Consider the following 24,070-nt stretch of genomic DNA (forward strand, 5'->3'; position numbering starts at 1 on the left):
AATTGTCTGTCTCTTGTATCAGTCTATTTTTTTTTTTTTTTTTCATTTAACTACTGTGATCCTGTAAGATTAACCATGGATGTTTGGCACTGACTGTCTGGCTTAATGCCACTATAACATAGCTGTCAGACATATTGGCTGTTGCTTCAACTGAAGACTTCATGGTGGTTTATAATGGTACTTAGTAATGACATGGTTTCTTTGATGATTATTGCATGTGTGTGGGGTTTTTTTGGGGGGGCTGATGAAAGTAAAAGCAAATGAACAACATAGCCTACTGTCACTGTCAAAATGTAAAGGGCAGATTAAATGTAGAACTAAAGACTGTAATCAACCCAAAGGGCATCAATCAATTAAAAAATGAATGCAGGTGAATAAGAGCTAAATATATTCAAATTTATTCACCTACTGTAATTGCATGTACCAGGACTTTGACATGGTGGCTGGTGCAGACAGAATCCACTCACACAAAGGCTGCTACACAACATTAGGTGGTGTCAGTCACTCAATTTTTTTTTTGTGTGTGTATGTGTGCATTTCACATTTATGTCTTTTGTCTCCAGCCATTTCTAGTTCGCAAAGAGTAATTGGAAAGGTCAGTATTTATGGAGGTGTGAGCTGTTAAGAGCTGGGAAAAGTGACATCAAGGAAATGAAGGTAAAAGGGGGTTGAGGAAAGCTTAATTGGGAATAGGAGGGAGTTGGACAGGGATGTAAGGAGGACAAAATGAAGGAATAAGATAAGCAAGGGTAACTGAAAGAGGTCACAATGCGAGAATAAGAAATTGGGAAAGAAAAGGCCAAACAGAACCAATATTAAGAACAAGTTTGGAAGCTTCGGAGGAAAACTTCCAAATAGAATCACAAAGACATAATGATGTATAGCTATATACTGTAGTTTCCCCAGTCTGAATCTCGTTAGTGTTAATTGGGCCGAGTCTATCACCTAGACAGAAGGGTTTGGACATAGCCATTGCTTGGACATATGGCCAGCAGCATGATAGAGAAAGCTGCCAAAAAGAGGGATTACCTTCACAGTGATATGGGTAATCACAGAGGATTCACTCAATACTCTCAACAGTAAGGACATACTGTTGCTAAGGAATTACAGCACAGGGAAATGTATACTGTAGCTGTATAAAAAAGTGTACCTTGCATAATACAAAATTAGATTCACTTTGACAATATTAGAGTGCAATAAAGTTTAGTAATATAGAATAGAAAATAAGAAGCACAGGCATTGCCTCAAGATTAAGCTTGTATTACTCAAAAATGCAGAACATTTCATTTTATAACAAGGTTATCAGAGCACAGTCTTAAATTAAAAAAAAAGAGAATAAAAAGAAATCAACTGCAAAATAGACAGCTGCACCATATAGACAGCTATGGGTGAAGCAATAAGTTGACATTTTGGTGTCTCCACTGGTTTCCTTGCACAGTAACAACAAGACTCCAGTATGTTATCGCACCTTGCCAAGAAATAGTCCAACAGTCCAAAGTATAGATACAAATACAGATGGGGTAGTTGTCTGAATGGATACACCGTAGATAATGGTGCACTCGCTCATGCCTACTGTTTTACTCTATTAACAGTTGTCATGGTAAGCTTAACTAGCTTACTGCTGATTTTAGCTGCACATTCAACAAAGTGATATGAGAGCAGTTATTTAACCATCTTTACAAGAAAGTGAGTAAGCACATTTCTCTAAATGTCAGACTATTGCTGTAAATCAAAAATCATGTCTGCAGCTGTTTGTTTGTTTGTTTTTTACCCTGTCTAGATATTAGCTAAGCTAAGCTAAGTGTACTGTCAAGGAATGAAAACTGTTATAATGCAGTTTGTTTACACGATCAGGAAAATTTGCTGCACCAGTCAATAGTCCTACATTACCAGTGAGCCATGAAGGGATCCCCTATTGTAAAACCCACTGATATATTGACTGAACATTACCTGCCCAGGTCCAAACAGCATCGGTGAATATAACTGCTAAAGAGCCAGAAAGAGCTAAAACTAGAATGCAACTTGAAATGGGTTGTGTAAATATCATCAGATCCTCATACATAAATGATTTAACGACCAAGTAGCCAGTGACTCCCACCTTGGTTAGGTTTGGGATACCATTATGGTTTGTCTTAAATAACTGTGTTACATAATATCAGTTACAAACACCTAGTTACAGATGTAACTTCAGTTAGTAATGTACGTGACGTAACTTAACATCGTCAGAAAGTTGAAATAACTTTTAATAATCACTAAGTTCACCATCTAACTTAAATATGGGTCGTAATAAACTTTTGTCCCAGTCAGGTTGATTGCTATTGATATAACATTAGTTGGATGGAATGTCAAAAAGCTGCATCAGACTGGACCTCTTTTATGCACTGGCATTGATAAAAGCAATTACCAAAAAAAGCTTCCTTATTTAAAACATTAATGTCAGCACTTGAGTTTTGCTTTGGGTGTCCTATGGAGTCATGGCGTGTTTTGACCTGGTTCAGGTCACCTGAAGCGCATTCATAAAGCTCCATGCAGCTTCAATGTCAAACTCCTGGCATTTCTGACTATGGCTTTTCCACATAATCCCTGTATGTGTGTTATTATCAGGACAATCATATTTGGAATTGGGCAAAATGCAAACTCTCGGGAGGTTTTATGTCAGTGAATACTTGACAACTCTGCCCTGCCATGATTTTGGGTTAATGCGGTTGTTCTGGTTGTCTGTCATTAACTGCAACCACACTTTTCAATTTCTTTGCGGGTAATTATGCAGTGAATGTTTAATGTGCCTGAGCTAAAAGTGTTTTTCAACAAAGCTAAAGTGCCACTATACACTATGCAGCTTCAAACTCAATTCTAAAATAATCGTCATCGCATACGCAATAATAGATTTTCATACAAATCCGGCCCCTCACTCCAGTGAAAATGGATTTACCTTTGCAGCTTGCGAAATAACCATTTTCAAAGATTGGACTGCTGGAGCTTCTTGATTACAGAGTATAAAAGTGGCCTATTTCCAATAAAGATCTTTATGTAACTGAAATGAAGATGTAGTAATTAAATGAAACTTTTCTTTCCTTTCAAGGCTCTGGCGAAAGAACGGAGGTTTTCATGGTTGCACATATTTCTATGTTTAGTTTGGGGTTTATGGTAGAAACATGAAGCGAATATCATGACACACACAGTGGGAGAGTTATGGAGAGGAGGTGGCTTATTTACAAACAGATGCTACTCCATAATGACTGTGTGGTGGTCCTTGGCGGTCACATGTGTACATGTACGTGTGTGTGTGTGTGTGTGCGTCCAGTCTGTGGTTCCCTTACTTTGTAGCCTACATACTGAAGTTGACTGTCACTGATTGCTAGGTTCAAAACCATGGACCACACAAGATCAAATGGTGTGTGTGTGTTTTTTGCTCTGTAAACTGTACATTCACAATGCACATTTACATATCAAACAAGTGCAAAATGAAGACTGAATCAATTTAAACACTAAAGAACTGAATAAAGACTTCACATCCATTAAGTGCGCCAACTGCTGTTGAGTACTGACATCTTAAAAAAAATACCTTAAACTTTGCGAGCATTTTCCTCCACAACCTTTAAAGAACCAGTGAAAGAGACTGTTTTTCTTTAGCGTTTCAGCAGGTGTCAAGCCGACACTCTGTTATCAGCTCATTATTTCGTCTGAGCTTTGAAGAAAGAGAGGAAGAATGGATATGTGAGGGGAGAGCAAGAAAAGAGGCAATTTTGTTTTCGCAAGCTATTTTCCCAGCTAATGAATTCTGACCTTTTGAATGTTTACTTGTCCCTTTTTTCTGAGATGAGCCGGGTTTTGAGTTAAAAAATATATATCTAAAAAGAAAGGGGGGAAAAAAGCAGGTTTTGGAAATTGAAACAGCATCTTGTGTAAAGTTTTAAATAAGTTGTGTTTTTGGTTCGACTGAAAACCTATCATTAGTCAGGGGACTGTTTTTTTCCCAATGCCTGAATGTCTCTATTCGCTCTTCCTCTTTTATCTCTCACTTCCATCTCTCCTCTTCATCTTTTCATTTGCTTCCCGTTCCTCTCAACCCCCCCCCCCCCTCTTTTTCTGAGCCTGGCCAACAGATGGGATAAATTGTGATTTATCTATCTGGCAATGACTGAAAGAAAACTCTAAAAGCACATGCTGCACACTCTGTACACAAACCAGACTTAACCTTCATTTAACACTAATTAATCACCTCGCCCAAAAAAATCATTTCCTCATACTGTCCTTGAAGTCAACGGTAGCACTTTTCCTTAATTTACAGTTTTAATTCACACTTACTGTGCTTTAACTTACCTTGATGTTAACCTGCAATTAAGTGGTTTTCTTTTTGTTTCAGCGACAACAACATTACATAAGCTGCAATTAGCTGTAAACTTCTTGTTTTTGGTCTATGTTTAGATGCAGGTTCAACCTTTAATGAGAGGAACACTAACAAGTTACTTTTAGCCCTTTTTTAATGATGCATTCTGCTCCCAGTAGAAAAAAAAAAAACACAACGCTGTACTAAGAAGATGTCTGATTTACTGTTAATCTTAATAAGTGGAATGGGTCCAATCTTAATGGATTGATTCTTGATTGGCACTATATTCTGTGCGTGGACCTTTTAACTTTACTGCCACACACACTGACAACCCGCAAGGCTTTTAAAACTGCCCACCCAAGTAAACACAACATCCGCGCTGAGCAATTGCACATTCTAAATGCATCTGTCATCATGTATGTGAGCATCAGTTTGTAAAAGTGGAAGCATTCTTACTCAAGACAGGATGGCACAAAAATAATGTGGTCAAAGTAGGCATGGGATATCGTTCAGAGGTCTTCTGATCACAAAGATTCAAGGCATAACTTCTGAGTCTCTGACAGATCAGATGGAAGAGTAATTAGGTCAAGTGGTGGGCGAGGAAGTCTGTTTGAACTTCTTCAGCACTCCACTGGCTTGGATTCCTGCATCAAAAGGGTTTTTACTTTTGTCACTGTCATTGTTCAGTGGTAAGTGTCTGCAAAACATCTGTTTGTGTGCGTAGATCAAACGCTGCCCTGAAGAAGCACTGGCGATGACAGATCATATACCGCAATGGTTCATTTTGAACTTTGACTACACTTTCATTTTTTGTGTTGTTAGAATGAGTGTGCACCCTGTGCTTTGTTTGTCAGAGGTCCAATTTGTAAGAATTCCCAACTCGTCAAATACCAACACTTTGGGATGGCAGCCGACCCTACAATCCCAAAGAGTCAGTATTTGACGAGTTGGGAATGAGACTCAAAAATCAACTTTTCTACAAATTGGACATTTAACAATTTCTTTATTCATATTAGTAAAAAACAATGTAATTTACTGTCCTTACATCTTCCAGGGGAGTACAGAGGCTAACTGTGACTCATTTATTAATTCTTCCTCTTTTGTTCTGTTGATTGATGGTTGTGTTGGAACTTTTTTGCCCTAAAGTTTTGGACCACACATACCACTTCTACAGGAGACCTGCGATGGCCCACAACCAGGTAGGAGAAGCTTCTCTGGCCATCCTGGCAGACCCAACCCCTTGCAGACATACAGCAGGTGCAGGGGGTTGATGGTACATGTGTCCTGGTGAGATTGTGTAGAGCACCTGAATAAGCTCAGGCCCTCCCTGGGGTGCACTTGAGCTTGCAGGTTATTCTGACCGTGGCATCCCCCTCATCTTTGCAGATGGAGGGGCCTGCATCATGTGCCAAAGTGCCAGAGCATGTTCAGAGCCCTGTGGTCCATGAGGAGAATGATGTGCCAGCTATGAAGGTAGTTATGCCATACAGCACATGGCCCCCAATTCTCTTCCTTCACTAAGCGGTGTTGAGTAAGAGGCAATGACAATAGGTATTTAAGAGATTATTGAGGCAGACAGTAAGCCAGATTCAGTAAACAAAAATCCACGTCAGAGGACTTCACCTGTCAGAAAATCAACTTCTTTCTCTGACCTTGCTGCTGCTGACGTACGGCCATGTTTCAAATGCTGGAGTACTACTGCAGGAATAGACCCGAAGCACATAATGACTCCATGTTCACAGCGTATGACACAGTCGTTGAACCGTAAAAATCATCAGACAGCTATTAAATGAGCACTTGATAGCTAATTAGCACCAGCCCAGACAAGCATTATCTGACAAAGGAGAAGGCAATGGGACATGTGGACATCACTCATTAGGCATCGCTCAACAGAGAGAATTTCATCCAATTCAAACTGGCAAACACATTCTGCACAAAAAGACTTGGAAAGCATTCAAATTAGATCTGATCGTGTGCACATGAATCAGTGTGTCCACTGAAATGGTACCAAATGTACAATACCTGTGCTTTGGACTTGGTTTGCAAGAGGAAGCCTAAAATCTCAGCAATGCCGGCAAAATTACTTGCAAACCTTTCCTATGTTCGTCCTCCCACTGAAGGCTTTTATACATCAGTGTACAGGCACCCAAAAGGACAGTCTACAATCATTTGCTTTTCTCAATAAAAATGTATCTGTGAGGATTAAGTGTGAAATAACTAAAGACCAATATTTCCCACAATATTTGCGCATGCTGTGCAGCTTCGGTTCACCATAAAATATGGCATGGTGTGAAACTGGCACCAGCAAATCATGCTGAGTACAACTTAGTCTCACTTCGCCAGCTCAAAGCCCCACCATCTGCCATGTGCTGTCACATTAACATTAGAGCCTGTTAACTTTTATTCCTTTATTCCTTTCCTATTTATGTTTGGAGTTTTGTGAGTTTTCTTTCACCGAAACGTTATGGTTTATTCTCAAAACTGTGCATACCACTGTATATTTTTCAGACCATCTAGTCATCTACTTAAGTCTAAATCCACCATGATCTAAAAAGCTTAGTTTGTTGACCAGTGTGGCGCCAGGAAAACGGCCCTCAAGCTGTGTATACTGAGCAGGTGTATACCAAGTTTAAAAAAGGAAACCTTTCTATTTGATGCAAGATCAAGCACAATCCAGTCACACAGTCAGCCTGCCAGGCATGCATGGGGGTGTCAATGGAAGAAAAACAAAGAGAAAAGGAGCTGCTGTTGCAGCTTTTCCCTAAAAGCTCGTTAATCCCAATTTAGCTGTCAGAGGGATGAGGTAGGTGTGCGTTTGTGTGGTTGTGTGAGTAGACATGCATGTGTGTGTGTGTGTGAGAGAGAGAGAGAGAGAGAGAGAGAGAGAGAGAGAATGTGATGCGGAGAATTAAGTCTTCTTTCAGCTTTACACCATTGCTTCGTAAGCTGTCACATCAACCAGCCAATTAGCCTGATGGCCAGTATAAGTTAATTTCCGTGGCCTAGCAGCAATGCTGGTGTGTTTGCTGGGGCTGGGGTGAGAAGGGCTTGAAGGCACTGTTTAAAAGAGTTCATTTTAATTGAACAGAACAGTGGTTAGAAATGTTAAATCTGAGAGAGCATGAATGTTAATAAATGTCAAGTGGAACACCACATTTCATTAAGTCATGTGCAAAGTGAGAAGTTAAAATTGTGTTGTGTTTAATCATTCAAAAGGGATGTGTTTAAAACATCTATCATAGTTTCAACATTATATATACACACTGCATGTAAAAGTCAATGTTTGTGTTCAATCAGTTCATCCAGTCAAACCTGGAACAGTTTGCCATTTTTTTTACTTTGTACTAAGCCAAGCTAGTTATTGTCTCTGTCTCAAACCTTCTATGTGATGCTTGGCTAAACATGTCCTGACCTGATATTGATCTTGTTAACTCACTCTAAGAAAAAAAGCAAATAAGCATTCCCAGAAGGGTTGAAGGTCTTCCTTGAGGAAATTAACAGTTACCCTGAATCAACACGTCATTTCACTCACAGTAGTATAATTCAGAAAAAAATAGACTAAAGCTGTTCTGATTGATTTTTTCTCTCTTTTTTTTGGGACGCTTGTGGGCATCAAAATGGGCTATGAAATCTGGCGATTTTATTTATTTTCTATGTTCTCTAGTGAGTAATACCTGTCTTTTACAGCTTTCATTTTTTCTTTAAGAGTGAGAGTACAGTTTGGGGCATGTGTCTGTACAGTTTATATTTATGGTATACAATGGGAACATGACAAAGGGTCCTATGTTCTGAGGATCTTGTGTTTCATGGGTCCTATGTTTCCAAGGTCCTTTGTTCTCAAAGACCTATATAACAGGGTTCCCAGTGTTGCATTTTCCCTTGGTCTTATTTTCCCAATGTTCTATGTCCCTTGGGTCACATTTTCCCCAGTTCTACCATGTGCTCTTATAGGGACCTAGGGTCTTATATTCAAAAGATCTCATATTCACATCGTGGGAACATGATAAAGGGTCCTATGCTCCCTGGGTCCTATACTCCAAGGGTTCCTATGTTCCCAAAGTCTTATGGTCCCCAGTTTTATCACGTGTTCCCGTAGTCCTATGTTTCCATGTCCTATATGCTCAATGTGAAACGTTTCTCGAGATCGTACGTTCCCATGGTCCTATGTTCCCCAGACTGATTATGTTTCCAAGGTCCTTTGTTCCCAAGGACCTATATAACAGGGTTCCCAGTGTTGCATTTTCCCTTGGTCTTATTTTCCCAATGTTCTATGTTCCTTGGGTCCTATTTTCCCCAGTTATACGATGAGCTTCACCATTCCTACATCCTCAGGATCCCATGTTCCCAAGGTCCTATGTTTCCCAGCTCTATGATTAGTATTAGGGTGATTTGACAAGAACACAATAGGAGGGTTGATTTGCAAAGAGAGTACAGAGTCAGGGAAGTAAGGACCCTGGGATCACAAGTTAAGCTTTTGATATTGCACATAGTAATTTATTACATTATTACTATAAAATTGATTGGTGCAGCATTAATATCATCATCATCATCATGAAATAACATAGAAACCACCTCTACGTGAAAAGTCACTTAAGGTGAAAATTAAATCCTGAGCCAGTCAGAGGAAAGTCGAGCTGCCAGTCCGTTAAAAGATGGTGGTGGACTGTTAATGTTCTCACCCTACACAGGTTAAGGTATCTATCAAGATGCGATGTCTTCTGAATGCCTAGACCAATTATCCTCCATTCACCAGGCACTCTGTGAGAGTGTACATATACTATATGTGTGTGTCTGTGCATGAGAGAAAAAAGAAAGAGAGTGGTCTGACTCTGCCTCCTCTCAGCTCTTAATTAGTGCTGAATGTAAAGAAACTCAAACATAGTGAAGCGTGCACATATGCCCGCACCTGCAGAGGTTTAATCATTGAGATGTGCCTGGAAAGCTGCCAGGAGCAAGAGAAACAACCTCTTTTACTCTCATCACCTGTGTCAGGCACACACACACATTCATCCAATCTTTCTCCTTCTCCAGTATTTCAATACCTATCTTACTGTTTAATTTTTCAAAAGAGGGTGTGCTTATTTTAAAAAGGCTTCTCCTCACTCGCCCATCGTCAAATAAAGGGAAACTAGAACAAAAGTTCAACACACAGGAGAGAATTTAAACTGTGCTGACTCAGTATGTAATGGATGAGGATAAGTGTATATTAGGTCCTGGAGAGGACAGTCTACATATTAAGTCAAAGAACACATAAAATGGAAACCGCAGATTAATGTTTTGGAGAAATTCCTCTTCTTTTTGAGTTTCACCAAGTCACAAAACACTCAGAAGTTCCCATCAACTCCTACCTTTGTCAGTTACCCTTGTTCGACCCGGTCTGCTATGCATAACTTTCATATTCTACATTAATGATTAACATTCAGTTGCAGTGTTCAGAGCCAGCGCCAAGAGTGGGCTGTTCATGGGAAAAAGGAATACAAGCCTCTTCATGACATTTTAATAATTTTAATGAACCAAATTAGCATTTTCATAGTACCTCTTCAAGTCTTAATCATCCCATCCCTTTTTTAAAATGGCTGGTGGAACTTTGATGCAATAATTGAGAAATTGTTTGGTAATGGTGAGATATACTATTATTACTAGAATTAATAAAAATGTTCCATCATAATGTGCTTTGCTAATGGAAAAAGTAGTACAGTTGTCCTGATATTACCGTCAGGGGCACAAAGAAACTCACACATGTTAAGTCATGGAGCATTACAAGAACTTTATTGTCTGACTATCAAAAGCTGAAATCCATAACTTTGTTTGAACAACAAAGAGGACAGCAGAATTGCTCATTATGAGCATTTGAGAAACTTGAAACACCAACTACTTATAGACATTAATGCATGAAAAGACAAGCCTGGGAGCATCTCACATCCGCTGCACCAGCTCCTCGTTTAAATAGAATTTATTGGCATTGTCAACCTGGGCAGGTGCGACCTGCAAGGCTAATTAAGGTTCCCTCAGTAGCACAGTATGGAGTGTCCCCAGTCATGGTAATCCTGCCAGCTTTTGTGTTGTACAATATTCCACCATATAGGCAGATGTTTTAATAATATGTTATATCCAGTACCAGCTTTCAAGACAGGTGGTGCACCAACTGTAGTCAGATGCATGTATAGCATGCTTTTACAAAATGCCTGTGCTGTAGGCACACATTTAGCATAATTTCTGGAGGTGCCACTAGCGGAGTAGTTAAAAGAGCGCCAAGAGTCCACATCAGGAGATGGTCAGGGTTACACGAGTCAAACACAAGGCTCAACCCGAATTTCAGTCTTGTGTGCAACTAAAGGCCAAAGATGACTTGTTTCTAACTTAAATAAGGTAAGTTGCGTAAGGGTGTTGTTCACATCATCTGATGCTAGAGAGGTAAGTTAAGCGTTATACTTTGAAGCTTCGGTTCCACTGACCAAGTTGCTGTATTTGATCAGTGGGGAGTGACAGCATGTTGCAAGTAGTGGTATGCAGTCTGAGAATATCAATACTTCTGATCCCAAATGTTTCTGTTCCAGGAGTGATTCTCAATAAGCCATCAATATCTTCTTAATTCAGCAATTTGAGCAATAAATGCGCAAGACGTCACTGACAGAGGGTTGACACTGATGATGGCTGACCACAGCCATGTGTGGAGCTTTTCCAGTTCTCAGTGCAGCGACAATGCTGTGTGTTTTATGGTGGGAAGTGTGCGTGGGAAGACTGTGAGATGCTGTAGCAGCACCAGAAACCTTGTTAAGCATCTGAGATTTAATCACAATACAGAATATGATGAGGCTAAAAAGCAGGAGAAAGGTGCTGCTAGAGTGAAACAGATCACTGAATCCTTTGTCAGTGGGCTGGCAGGCATTACGTAGGTATGTGGAGAGCTATTGGCGACGTTCACTGACCATGGGAAGTTGTTTCACGTGTCTTGTCTTCAGTTTCTGTGTTGATATTCAAACAATGGGAGTTCCTTGCATTCTTAAAACTATAGAATGGGTCTTCATGTTGTACAAAGTACCAGTGTCATATAGGGATCAGTGATACCAGTCTGTGTAGGAAATCAGTATATCTTGCATAATTTCTTGTAAAACAGTGATTGAAGAGGCTTGATAGACACATCTCACAGCAGACATGGTGACTTCTCAAAGCAGGAAAAAGCACAGGTTTGTCCAATAATGTTAATGATGGCTCCATTGTATGAAGTGACCCAGTAAGACAATACCAGAGCCCGGAAACTAGAAAAACTAGTAAAGAATTATCAAGAGAATATAAATAATGATGATGTTATGTAAATCTATTGTATTACAGAGATATCTAAGTAAGCATGCTATCCAGATAGCCCTGACCCATCCTTATCCAAGGCTCCTGTGCTAGCTAACTAGCTAATGGCAGCTACAGTAAGAAGCAGTTAGTAGTAACCCTGGTAATATGCTGCCCCCCATTTGTTTTAAGTATGAATTTGACATGTGGCCAAATCTTTCATATTGTTGCTTTAGTAGAATGCAATCATTAATGTTATAAGTAGCTTTTCCTGCTTTGACAAGCCAAAATGTCAGCTGTGAAAAGGGTCTATAGGGAGACTGAAGGCATACACATATGCTTCTAATGTGATCCATATATATATATAGAGATTAACAATTGTAAAGGTTGATAAAATGTGACAAGGATTGTCTCAGATTTGTGGAAAAAAAGTCACAAACCAGTTTTAGGTCACAAGAGAGAAAAAAATAACCCCTTGAGATTTTAAAAACAGCAAAAAATCAGAAGAGAAAACAGTAGGGAACTGACTGACAATCAAATGTCTTTATTTTTCACAATATTAGCATGTAGAACGTGCTTCACAACAGGGTTCCTTCAGTCCCACAAGTCTCTGCTGGATGCCGTCATTCTATTTTTTCTTTTTCGTTCGGCTTTTTGTGTCTCGCTTGTGTGGCTTCACGCCTGATGTTTAACTTTCCTGAAATCCTTTCTCTGCTTTTGAAAATTCAATTGACTATTTTTTTTTCTCCTTCCCACTTACCCTCGCTCAATTCAGCCTTTCATTACATATGCCTACCTTATCGCATTTGGATCCAGTCAGGTCCCAAAAGCTGAATGCTTAGTGGTTCGACTAATAATTCCATCACTCATTAAATATTAACAGAATGAAACAAGTGTCCTGAGCTATAAAAAGTGATAAAGAAGTGGAGAGGAGCAGCTCTGGGGGGGTCTAATGAAAATTTAATATTTCTGTAATAGTGTTTTGAGTGATATTTTCATTATTCCATAATGACACTGGAAAGTCTCAGTGGTTGATAATTAGCCCCCTACTCATATAATAATTCTTTCTTTTCCCCTTTTTTCAGTTCCTCTGTCTCTTTTCTCCATCAAATGTCATAATTCAGCACATCATTCTTACTTTGGGAAATTAAAACCCCTTTAAGCAATTCTTTCTCTCCCCTCTGCTGCAGCATTTGTGGTTTTTGGCAAGCCTGTCTCTGTGTGCGCTCACAAGCAGCCAGCTGCCAGTGTTCCCTGATCTGACTACCTGGATATAAAGAGTCCCCGAAACAGAAAGTACACATTCGTCTAGCGTGCGCTGCCAGAGGTTCAATGTTCATCGAGTCAAGTCAAGGTGAGCCTGCCAGAAAAAGAAAATGTAAACGTTAGGTTTGAGCTAAGTGCTTGCAGCGTTCACCAGATTTGCTCTGCAGTAGAATATTTTCTGCTGAGACAAATAATCCTATAATTTACAGCCATCACACTCTTTTTTTTTTAATTCTGCAGTATTACGAGGATACAACCTGGAAGTGAAAAAAAATACAGTTGAAAGAGGAAGTCTACGTTACATATTTGCTTTTAAGATTTATTTCTTTCAACAAGGCAGCCTGCACACACGTGCCATGTCGATGACATGCTTTCTGGAAAACAGACAGAGACATCGTATATCAGCTTTTAATGGGACAGCAGCGCTCCAGCAGGGATCCAGATCATTTACAAGACTGACAATCTCTGGTTTACAGCTTAACTCAAGCTCATTGGGTCAGGCAGGAAGCCTATAGAGCAGCGGGATAAAGATCTCCAGGCCGAAGTACAAGCTGGATGGGGTTGTCAGAGCTAAGTAGAATCACTTTTGTTACCTGCTTCAAATACTACTGAAGCGTCAGTGTCAGTGTTGGTGAAATACCCTTCGTCCACTAATGATCATAACTACCTGACCTCAAGATTACGGTCAAGCTCATGCATGTAACACAAGACAGTGAAAAAACAAACAGATGATGCAGGAAAATAAGTTTTAAAGGTCTGACGACAGAGAAGTCATTAACACATTGCATTGCCTGATGTGCAGACACAGGGATATTGAGTGTCACCACGTTTGTTGTAAAACGGTCCTACATGGGTCAGCCTGCAGGATATCACTGACTGGAAATCGGAAATCCCCCCCTGCTCAAACGACAAACTACCAGCTGAACAGGCTACCAACTGAACGACAACCTGCAGGCTGTATCCGGTCCTGGCTCGCCTCACCTCTCAACCAACCACTTCACACCTCACCTCCAGCCATCTGCCCAACCCCCTACCTTCGCGATCTGTCAGAGGTGTGTTGGATATTCAGGAGATTTAACTCATGAAGTCTCCTGCCCTGGGCTCGGCTTTGTCTCTCCTGCCTTTCTCCAACACCATGCTGGTTAGTGCTTCCGTTACTGCTGTCCCCTTTCAGTGTGTTTACATGTACACACATAACCAGGTTAATGTTGGCCTTTAGCAGTAACCTGATGTGTACAGTGTCAAGGCAGCAAGAAATACAGTTTCATTTGGTTTTCTGCATAACTTCATGTCATGGTTTGGGTTACTGGTTAGTTATTTCCTGTTTTATTTTGTAGTTATATGCTCGGTTCTCACATCAGCATGTTAGCACTGCCCTTCTCCCAGTGTCTCGCTTGTCTTCCCTCACTAATGATCACATCAGTCCAGTGTCACCTGTGCTTCTGTGCCTGTTCCCCTTGTCCTTGTGTGTTCCCTGTGTTCCTAATTTTGCTTTCTGTGGTTTTCTGGTTTGTCCTCAGTTTTTGTATTTTCCTTTGCCTGACTTTGGTTGCCAGTTTTTGTCATCTTCCCTTTTATTGTTTACACTTTTGGATTTCGGATTTTAGGATTTTGGACAATCAGCTCATTAAAGCTTGTTTTTTGTGATACTACCTGCCTGCCTGTGTGTCTTGTGTTGGGGTCCTTTCTGTGTAACTGTGACAATGTCTTCCAGAACCCTTGATTCATAAGTAAATAAAAAAAATATAAAGACCACAGAAAGATGTTGAATCCGTCATTACACATTCATTTTCACTGTCACATCCCTGTCTGCTGTAAAAAAAAAAACACACACACACAAAAGAAAACACAACAATCACAGCTCTTATTGACTAAAGCCACATCACCCTGACGACTCAAATCCTCGCCTCAAAACTGTCAGAAAACCCTGAGCTGGACCCCCTGCTGTTCACCAGCCTTGCTAACAGCCAGTGGATAATTCAGCCAGCAGAAGACATGTACAGTATGTGAGGATTTAGTTTGAGCTCTCACACTTCAAGCTCTCAGCTGATAGTACCAGTATCTCTGCTGGTGGATCTTCACTTCCTGACAGACAGAAAACACCATACCACAAGAGAACTTTCTCTGACTCACTGACTCTCGGAGCAGATGTAACGGATGTTCCCCTTAAAATAACTGAAGAGATGTTCAACTGGAGCTGTAGTGTGTGAGTATGTGAGTGCACCTGAGTATGTGTTTGAAATGGAGAGAGAGACGGAGGGGCGGAGGGTTCGGAGAGGTGCTGGAACGTGTCAGGCATATTTTTTTTCCTGTAAGACTAAAATAGTTACACTCAGTTGGCACTTTATTGTGTGCACCTGTACAATCTAATACAACAGCTCTGCCATGAATCGCAGCTTTGTTTATGCTCAAAATGTTATGATTGAGGCGTAGTTATGTTGCAATGAGAGGTGTTTCTAATGTTCAGCTTACCCCATATACATAAATAAAGTGAACAACTTAAAAAAAAAAATTGACAATTGCTCAGACTAAACGTAAATCATGAATACGCGCAAAAAAAAGCAGACACAAGACGGGACGAGACTCCATTTCAAATTCCCATCTTTAGATGAGACACTGCCGGCATACTTCTGCGTTCGCACTCTGTGATTAAAGACAGATGCTTTTCTAATCGCTCAAACACGCGCTAATGATGCTGATGTTATTTACTGCTTAGCGATCCGCTGCATGTAATTATCGAAACATGACCTCTCCTCATCCTTCACGGAGAATCGAAGAGTACGGTGTGGCATACTGGAAAGTGAGCGTTGAAGCTGTGGAGTGCAGGGCGGTCGGCGGAGAACAGAAGATGTCCTCATGTATGATGCAATTAAGACACATGGTTTTAACCCAGTGATATATAGTGTGGAAAAGGAAAGAAGTTCAATATACAGGTTCAATTTACACGTTTCCCTTTGAGATTCATAGAATTTATAATATATGTATCCAACAAGACTTCATTTGGTAAACATATGGGAGAAAATCCACTTTGAAAAGTGAAAATAGAAAATCCCCTCTTTACATAATTTTCACACGCATTAATTCAGTGGGATTGCCAAACTAAAAATTGCTGTTCAAACAGAGAGAGAGAAGGGGTGATGAACAATGTTGGCTGGCATGGGTCAATGAGCAATAAATTATGAAAATGTGCATGTAGCACATTTTTCTCTCGCCCTAGCTCTCTGTCTGTCTTCTCTCTTTCCAGAAGTAGCCATCAAAACCTATTTATTATCCTGCAATTAGACTGCTAATACGCTTTAGATCTACAGCAGACAGAGACAACAGAAAAGCCATTTTAAACACATTTACAACAGAGGTGATTAATGTGCATGTTTCTGGAACATTCAGCCCACAATATCTGACACCTCGATGCCCTGTATGCACTCTGTTAGATGTTTTTTCTGCAGCTCATGTGTGTATGATGAAAGAGCAAAAAAGAAAGTCTGACAGCAATTTAGAAAAAGACATTGTTTTTCTCATCTAAAATCTTGTACCTGGTCTTTACATATTGTAGAGGCTGTGATTACTGATTGCCTCTTGTTCTTTTAATTTGAAGTGATTTTTGTGGTTTTCAAAAATAGGCCTGCAATTGAAAAAAATCATAGGATGAATTTACTTATTACATGTTAAAAACACAAAAGACATCATTTCAGGGTTAGCTGTGCCAAAAGCAACTTTATAAAATGTTGTGTGTGTGCTGTGAAAAGCATAAAATATAATTCAGCTGTTGAATGCCATGAAGCTGATTTATTTTCATAATGTCCTAAATGTGGTTCCCCGTTAAGTTCGATTTCTAAAGAATTATGAAGTTGCATGACTTCATCGCTGAGTGAGTTTTATCCCAACCCTTATTAATCAATCAATATTCTCCCATGTTGATGCAACATTATCTCAAGTTGCATCATGTTGCTGCCAAAAGTAAAACTACGACATTCCCCTGTGAGCTGCAGATGTGACTCATTGAGATTTCTGGCAAATAAAAAAACAGATAAGGAATGTAAGACAATAATGATGTGTTTTGATTAGCAAACATTCTGATAAACTAATTTTGACATGGACATTGAAAACATTAACTAATAAAAAATATGACGGAAAAATAATGACGGACTATACATTTCAGGAAGCAGGCTACACAGTAGAAGTCTTATAGAGATTTTGCACTGCAAATATTTTTGCTTGTCTTAGCAGGATAATCACAGGTGGTAATGATAAAGCTTAAAAAATGACTGCATTCTATTTAGATGAGCTAGTTCAAGTTTCCTGGCTCACGGTCATGACTTACTGGAAAACTTGTGGAACTGAGCCATCGTTAACAAAGTTTGATTCATCTGCTTCTTTTGCTAAGTCAAAGTATCTGCTGAAAAAAGGTCTATTTTTCTAACCTATAGATGCCGCAAGTCGCTAACAACACTTTACACTCAGCCAACGTTGCTTCTCTGTCCCTCCCTACAGCCACATTTTTTAGTTTAAACACATAACATTGTTGTCTTAAACTATTCATCTGTGATAAAACCCAATGACAATATGTAGTCCCACCTATACAGCAACAGAGCCCATGCTTCAGTGACTGTCGTCCATCGACAGCCAAAATAATTGTGAGCGTAGGTGTGCATCTCTGCCCTAAACGTCTGTGCATGTTTGTGTGTGTCAGCAGTCTGACCCTCAATACGGTGATGACACCAATTAAACCAATTAAAACAGCTTTAATTACTGCCGCCTCAATTATGCCTGCCTCTGCAGCCCTGCATACTTGACCCCTCACAACACACAACATGCACACATGCAGGAAAGCAGATTTGCAAGCATAAACATACACAAATGAGGTAAAGCCACACATTACTGCACACATAGTATACATTGACACACACAGGGATAAATGCTGGTCTCCTGTCAGCCTAATGGGCCATTCAAAACCTCTTAAGGCTTGATGATGATTAACAGGTAGGGTACATGTGTCTTTTGTGAGCTATGGTTATATTCCAGTCACATTAAGGCCCTGACAACATGTTTATATTTTTCAAAACAAATATGTTTCCTCTCTGTTTTAGTATCTAAAAAATGTAATTCTGTCCTCACGACCGTCCTTTTCAAAATATGTCAAACAAGCACGCTGGGCATGTTTGAGACGCTCAGACATGCTGGCCAACAGTGGAATGAAGTCTATGTCAACGGTACATCAAACACCAGAGAACAGCATTCTGAGCCTGCATACTGAGCTTATTCTCTCTAAATAAAAAGATCGAACATTGTAAAAAGCCTCTAAAGTGCTTTTCGCACTGCACTTAGCAGCCTTAGGGATAACGGAGCTGTTAGCCCTAGGCTGAGAAAGTGTTCACACTGGTACATTCCAAAGTGGGCTAACCATGACTTTAGCCTAGGGCTTGTTGGCCAGAGCAGAGTTAGCCCTGACTCATATCACAGAAAATCAACTAAGCCCGGGGCTAAGAGGTACCAGTGTGAAACAGGGCTAAAGGTTAAAGGAGTAAGACAACATTCTAAAATGTTCAGTTTAGCTTCAATTGCACTTGCATGCTTAGCCCAGGATTAGTAGAAGTGCAGTATGAGTCGTATAGCCCTGGTATTAGGTTAACCCTAGGTTAACAAACTGTGTGTGAAAAGGGGCTAAGTTAGCCATGGGCTATCCTTAGCTTAGTCTAATAGTCCTAAAGTTAAGTTGTAAACTTGCAATTTGACCTAGCAGTGCTAACAAAGAACTTACATGGTTGCTTACCAAACTTTACAGGTTCACATTAAAGAGTAGGCGGAGTGTTATTTGCTTCTGCATAATTACGTGTTTCCTGTAAAAGCGGTCAGTTGCAAATAGCATTAGCACTGCATCTGAGTTTCGCCCCCACCATGCAGCTACATATCAAAGTAGTTGACATGTAGCTGCTACTGTCTGACCGGGAGACAGACAGCTGCCTAGTCAGCTTACAGGACCACTAACATTAGCTGCATGATTAAACAAGCAAGTGGTCCAACAGCAGCTAAACTCCGCAAACCACCTCGGTATTGGTACTTTACTTTAGTCACAATTAAAGCCATCTGTGTATCAGGAAAAAACTGGAGTTTTGAAAAATCTGCACTTAAGTGGGCAAAAAATCTCAGTTTATATGACCTAAAACACTGTTTGGAGAGGATTAAACAAAAACATGTGTCTTTCGCAAAATATCCATACGTGTGGTGAAGGCCTTAGACTGCAAGTCAGTATTGTCAGTGCTACTTTAACTTTACCATAGTAGTCAAATAAACATTAAACATGCACACTGGCATTGCTGTTACTGTGAAGTCTCTCAGTTTGCATTTGGAGCGCTCCTGTATGTTTCTAATGTGGGAGAGTCTCATGAGATTTTTTTTCCTTTTGGTATATCTACATCAAAGAAAGTGTTATTACAGCCATCTTTGCTTCGCTGAAGCCTGTGTTGTATCACTGAGGAGGGGCAAAAAAAAAAAAATTGTGAGTCCATGTTCCTACTTTAATCTTCTTTCATTGTCTTCTGACAGGCTTTTGAACAAAAGAAATGTCACTCAAAGTTTTTCTTTTAATCATGACAAGGCATCAATGTGAAGGCATTACGTCGTTATTCATGAATTTTTGAATAGTGCCTGTAAGCTGCTTTTTTCTGTAGATTCAGCCTTAAATGTATGCTGCCAGGTTTTATTTTTTGGTAAGTTGATGGCCTTCAACACCAGCTCCCACAAGAATTTGATGTTAAATACGATTGGATTTCACAGTAATTGTCACAGGGCATTAATATTATATTTGATTAGCTAAAGCTTCATCTTTGTAAATATGGTTTATTCTATTAAGCTACATAAAAAAATCCATATTTTCCATAATAATGGACATCACATGGTAATCATCCCTTCACTTACCACCTTATCATCTATTCCTTCTAACCACAATGACTTCCTATCTATTCTCATCTTCTACCCATTTCTCCTTCTTTCCTCTCTTTCCTTCCACTCCAAGCTGTGTTTGCACTCCTCACCATCTGCATCCACTTTACTTTTCCTCACCATCGCTGTAGAAAATTACTCTTGTGTTAAGTATCATAGTTAAGCACCGACCTACACAAGGTCACAGCATTTCATTTTCTGCTCAGCATGTAACAGCGGGTCACATTACGTACAGGGATGCCATACAGTACAGTTAATAAGCATTCACCTTGCTGCAAAGCCCTTACTTCTTTACTTTGTTTTCCAATTAAATGGGAAAACATGACGCCTTCTCTTTCAACTTCTCAAGATCTGCCATCACACTCTTCACTCCATCCGAGCTGTCAATATTGCAATTTCTTTACTTCCTTATGCCTATTCAGATTCAGCATTTTCGTGGATATTTAGTTTTAACATCAAGGCTATCTTCTGCACTCAGTGCTCCAATATGAATGCTGCATTGCACTTTGATTAGATGCTGGAGGCCTGACTAAGATTAAGATATTCATTAAGCTGCCTGCACAGTTTTTGTTTACAGATTTTGCACTCCATTTTGTTCCATTTTGAAATTCTCCTGCTGAAATTTGCCCATTTAAATTTCAATCAGGAGAGACAAGTGAATGAAGTAAAGATATTTTTTTCTTTACAGCAGATGATAGATAAATAAGTCTTGTCAGAAAGCCGTTTAGAATCGACAGGGAGATTTTGTGATCAAGAGGCATCTGCCACCCATGGAGTCCAGACATTGGTGTTGGTGGATGCTGGTGACTCGGCTTAGACTGATGGGCTGATGAAACCGAATCTACTGAATCTGCAAAGACTAAGCGATGATGGGGAGGTGTAGGGGGCATCCATAACATCAGCATGAATGTACCAGAGGCAGAGAGAGAATCATATTTAAGAAGACAGCAGCAAAATTAGAGGCTAACAATGTAGGTGTGTTGCTGTGCTATATGACCAGCTGGTGAGAACAGTTGATATCTCAACTGACAGCCCCAGATAATGACAGCAGGAAAATAATGAGCGACCATGCGTGAGAGTCTTGAATGACAGGATGGTATGAGAAATAAACTAAACACCTAAGCATAAAAAGAACAATCTTCCTGACTGAGCTTCATTACCACCACAATAGTGTTTAAAGGTTGGACTTTTTTGCTGACAGTTGTATTGTAGAGGTTTGGACAAACACAGGAGCACAGAAATGCTAATAAGACTAAGAGTCTACAGCCTTAGCAGCTCTACAAGGCTTTACTTAGGCACAGCAGCACTTCCTGCTAATGCAAGCACGGCAACATGGTATGACAACCGGAACACTTCGGTTAGGCAGGTGTGTTTAACAAGTTCACCATCTTAGTTCAGTGAGTAAGGATGCATTTGTGAATGAGCACTTAACACAACCAACAGCTGGGGATGTCAGGTTTTGAGAGAATTCAGCCAAAGTCTCAGAGAAATTGCAATTTTACTTGCTGGCACTAGATGAAAAGTCAAGGGATCACCAAAGTGATTAGATTTATGCAAAAATGGGCCCAAATGCAAGACACACACAGAGGCAGGCAGGTAAGGGACCAAAAAGCGAGCTTAAATGCTGATAACCAAAGTCCCAAAAGCCAAATTCCAAGTAACAAAAAGGCAGGCAAAGGAAAATACCAAAGTAATACAAAAAAGGACAAACCAGAAAACCAAATCCAAGAACAAATCAGGAACACATGGAGCACACAAGGACTGGGGAAGAGGCACAGGAAATGCATGGATGAAAACAGACGAACCAACAAAGGCTTTGGGAACAACACAGGCTTAAATACAAACTAAACTAACAAGAGGATGAGGTGCAGGTGGAGAGACACTGGGAACAGGGCAGTGCTGACAAGGCTGATGAGAGACAGGTGTGGGGGGTAATCAGCATGTGTGGGAGCACAAGGAACACAGGAGGGAAACAGAACACTAGGAGCACAGGTGAGCATGAAGTAGAAATTGACAAGACACAAGAGGGTAAAACTACAAAATAAAAAAAAACACTAACCAAAACAATTACAGTTCATCCAGATGTGGAACATGACTGAACAAATTCCACTGTGTTACAATTCATTTCAGCAAACCATTCAATAGTGGTTATGACACTTTAATCACAGCCAAACATCTGAACCTCATGGTGGTACTAGAGAAAAAACAAACAAAAAGAACACCAAAGTCAAAAGGACTTAGTCTCTGAAGATCATGGATGTCTGTACAAAATTTCATGGCAATCTTGCTAACAGAGACATTTCATATTTTACCATAGTTGTCTACCAACTGACCAGCAGACATTGCCATCTCTGGAGCTTTTGTTACAACATGTGGATTTTAATAGGATCTGGAAGTGGACAACAAGACAGGGGGTTGAGTTGAAAGGAATTTATTGAAGCTTCACAGGGGTTCTGCAGGTGAGAGTGATTGAGAGTAGGAGGAGGAGGCTCACGGTGGTGCTGGTGGATAGCGTGGAGTGTGTGGCTCAGGAGAGCTCAGGGCAAGGCTGTTGGCTGCAGAGGTGCTGAGGGCTGGATCACTGAGGACAAAAACAAAGCAAAGTTAGATCTCTTTGAGACAGGCACAAAAAACAACGAGAGAAAACTCTTAAAGTGATCTGCACTAGCAGGAGCCATGTACCACGTAGTACTGACAAAATCATCCGGCAGCAGGTAGCGTGAAGAGCAGGGCTTTTTATCTGCTGCGGGTGTGTGTGTGTCTCAGCAGCTCCTGGTGAAGGGAAACCCCACCCAGCCTCTCAGTGCACCACTGCAAGCACACCAAGCACAGACAGCAAAACACCAAAAACACAAATCCACCACAGAAACATGACTGACTGTGACAGCTTTGCCACTATAGCGTTGCTGAGACTCCTGTGTTTCAACAGGTATTTTCTCCAGGTACAAGAAGGAGATTTTGACAAGAAATCCGGGTATACACAAGAATCCTACTTACAGTATTAAACCCTCGAGGGGATAGATTGACTATCTGAACACACACGGCTGACTACTCTGCTTCATAACTGAACATAACATAATCTTCTGACCAGTGTTGGAACAATGTTCTAATCAATTCCTGGGCAGCATTAATGAGATGGCTGATCAAAATTAGATCATTTTAAAACTGAGCCATTTTACAGCAAAGACATGATGATATTGTCTTTGGCAACGCTTTTACCAGCCATACAACAGGCATAATGAAGAACCACAGAGCAGGTTAGAAGCGAAAGCTTTGTTGCCATGTGAGGAAGTACTTGACCTTACCTTAGAAGGTTGCCAATTATACGTCAGTGCTTTTTGGAAAAACTCCTTTTATGTTCTGCTTTCACACATACAATGAGACACCTGCTTGTTCTCCCTCTACCCACTTAAATAGAGAACCTCTACTTTCAATTACAAGGCTACAATCTTTTTTTAAATACTTTCTCATCCTCGCTGCATCTCGTCTCTCTTTTTCATTGTGCCTACTTTTCTGTATGTCTCTCACTCTAATCCTCATTTACATCCTTGTCCTTCACGACCGTCCCTGCAGCAGCCCCCAACTCTGTGACACTCCCGAGATCCTCGCAGAGTTTTTCTCCTCAATTCTGGAAAGACGCCACATTCCCTCCCTGGCCCAAACCCACAGCCATTAATTCTGCTAATGACAGATAAATGAAGCATGGAGATGAGGAGGAGAGTGCTGAGCTTGACACCCACAAACACACACGAGAAGGCACGCCGAGCACAGGCATGCACATATAGATATTTATACACATGCAAGTTCAAACATACACAGATATCACACTCTCTTAGCTGCTAATTGACTTTGATTGAGGACCATCTTCTTAAAATCGTTTTTCTCCTAACCCATGCCGGGGTGAGAGGCTCATCTAATACCGTAGACTGTGTGCTGCTTGTGTATGTTGTCTAAGCGTGAATGGGAGACTGATGAGAGACGTTCTCAAGTTTGGGTTTACAGTTACTACATAAGAGGATTATCCGACATCCAGGGAATAGAGAATCCAACCCGTGTTTTGATTGAGCTCGGTACAGCGAGAGGGAGCAGCTGAGAAACAGCAGGCGTTGTTGCAGCATCCTCAAACCAGAAGCATCGGCAGCTGTTTTTTGTATGGAGTAAAAGAAACTTGTGAGGAAATGGCACAAGATAACAGAACTCTGGAGAATGTGGAAAATGAAATAATAAAGCAAGAGTATAGTTCCTGATTGT

Source organism: Pagrus pagrus, assembly GCF_965226575.1.
Source record: "Pagrus pagrus genome assembly, chromosome: 19".
NCBI classification, from domain to species: Eukaryota; Metazoa; Chordata; class Actinopteri; order Spariformes; family Sparidae; genus Pagrus; species Pagrus pagrus.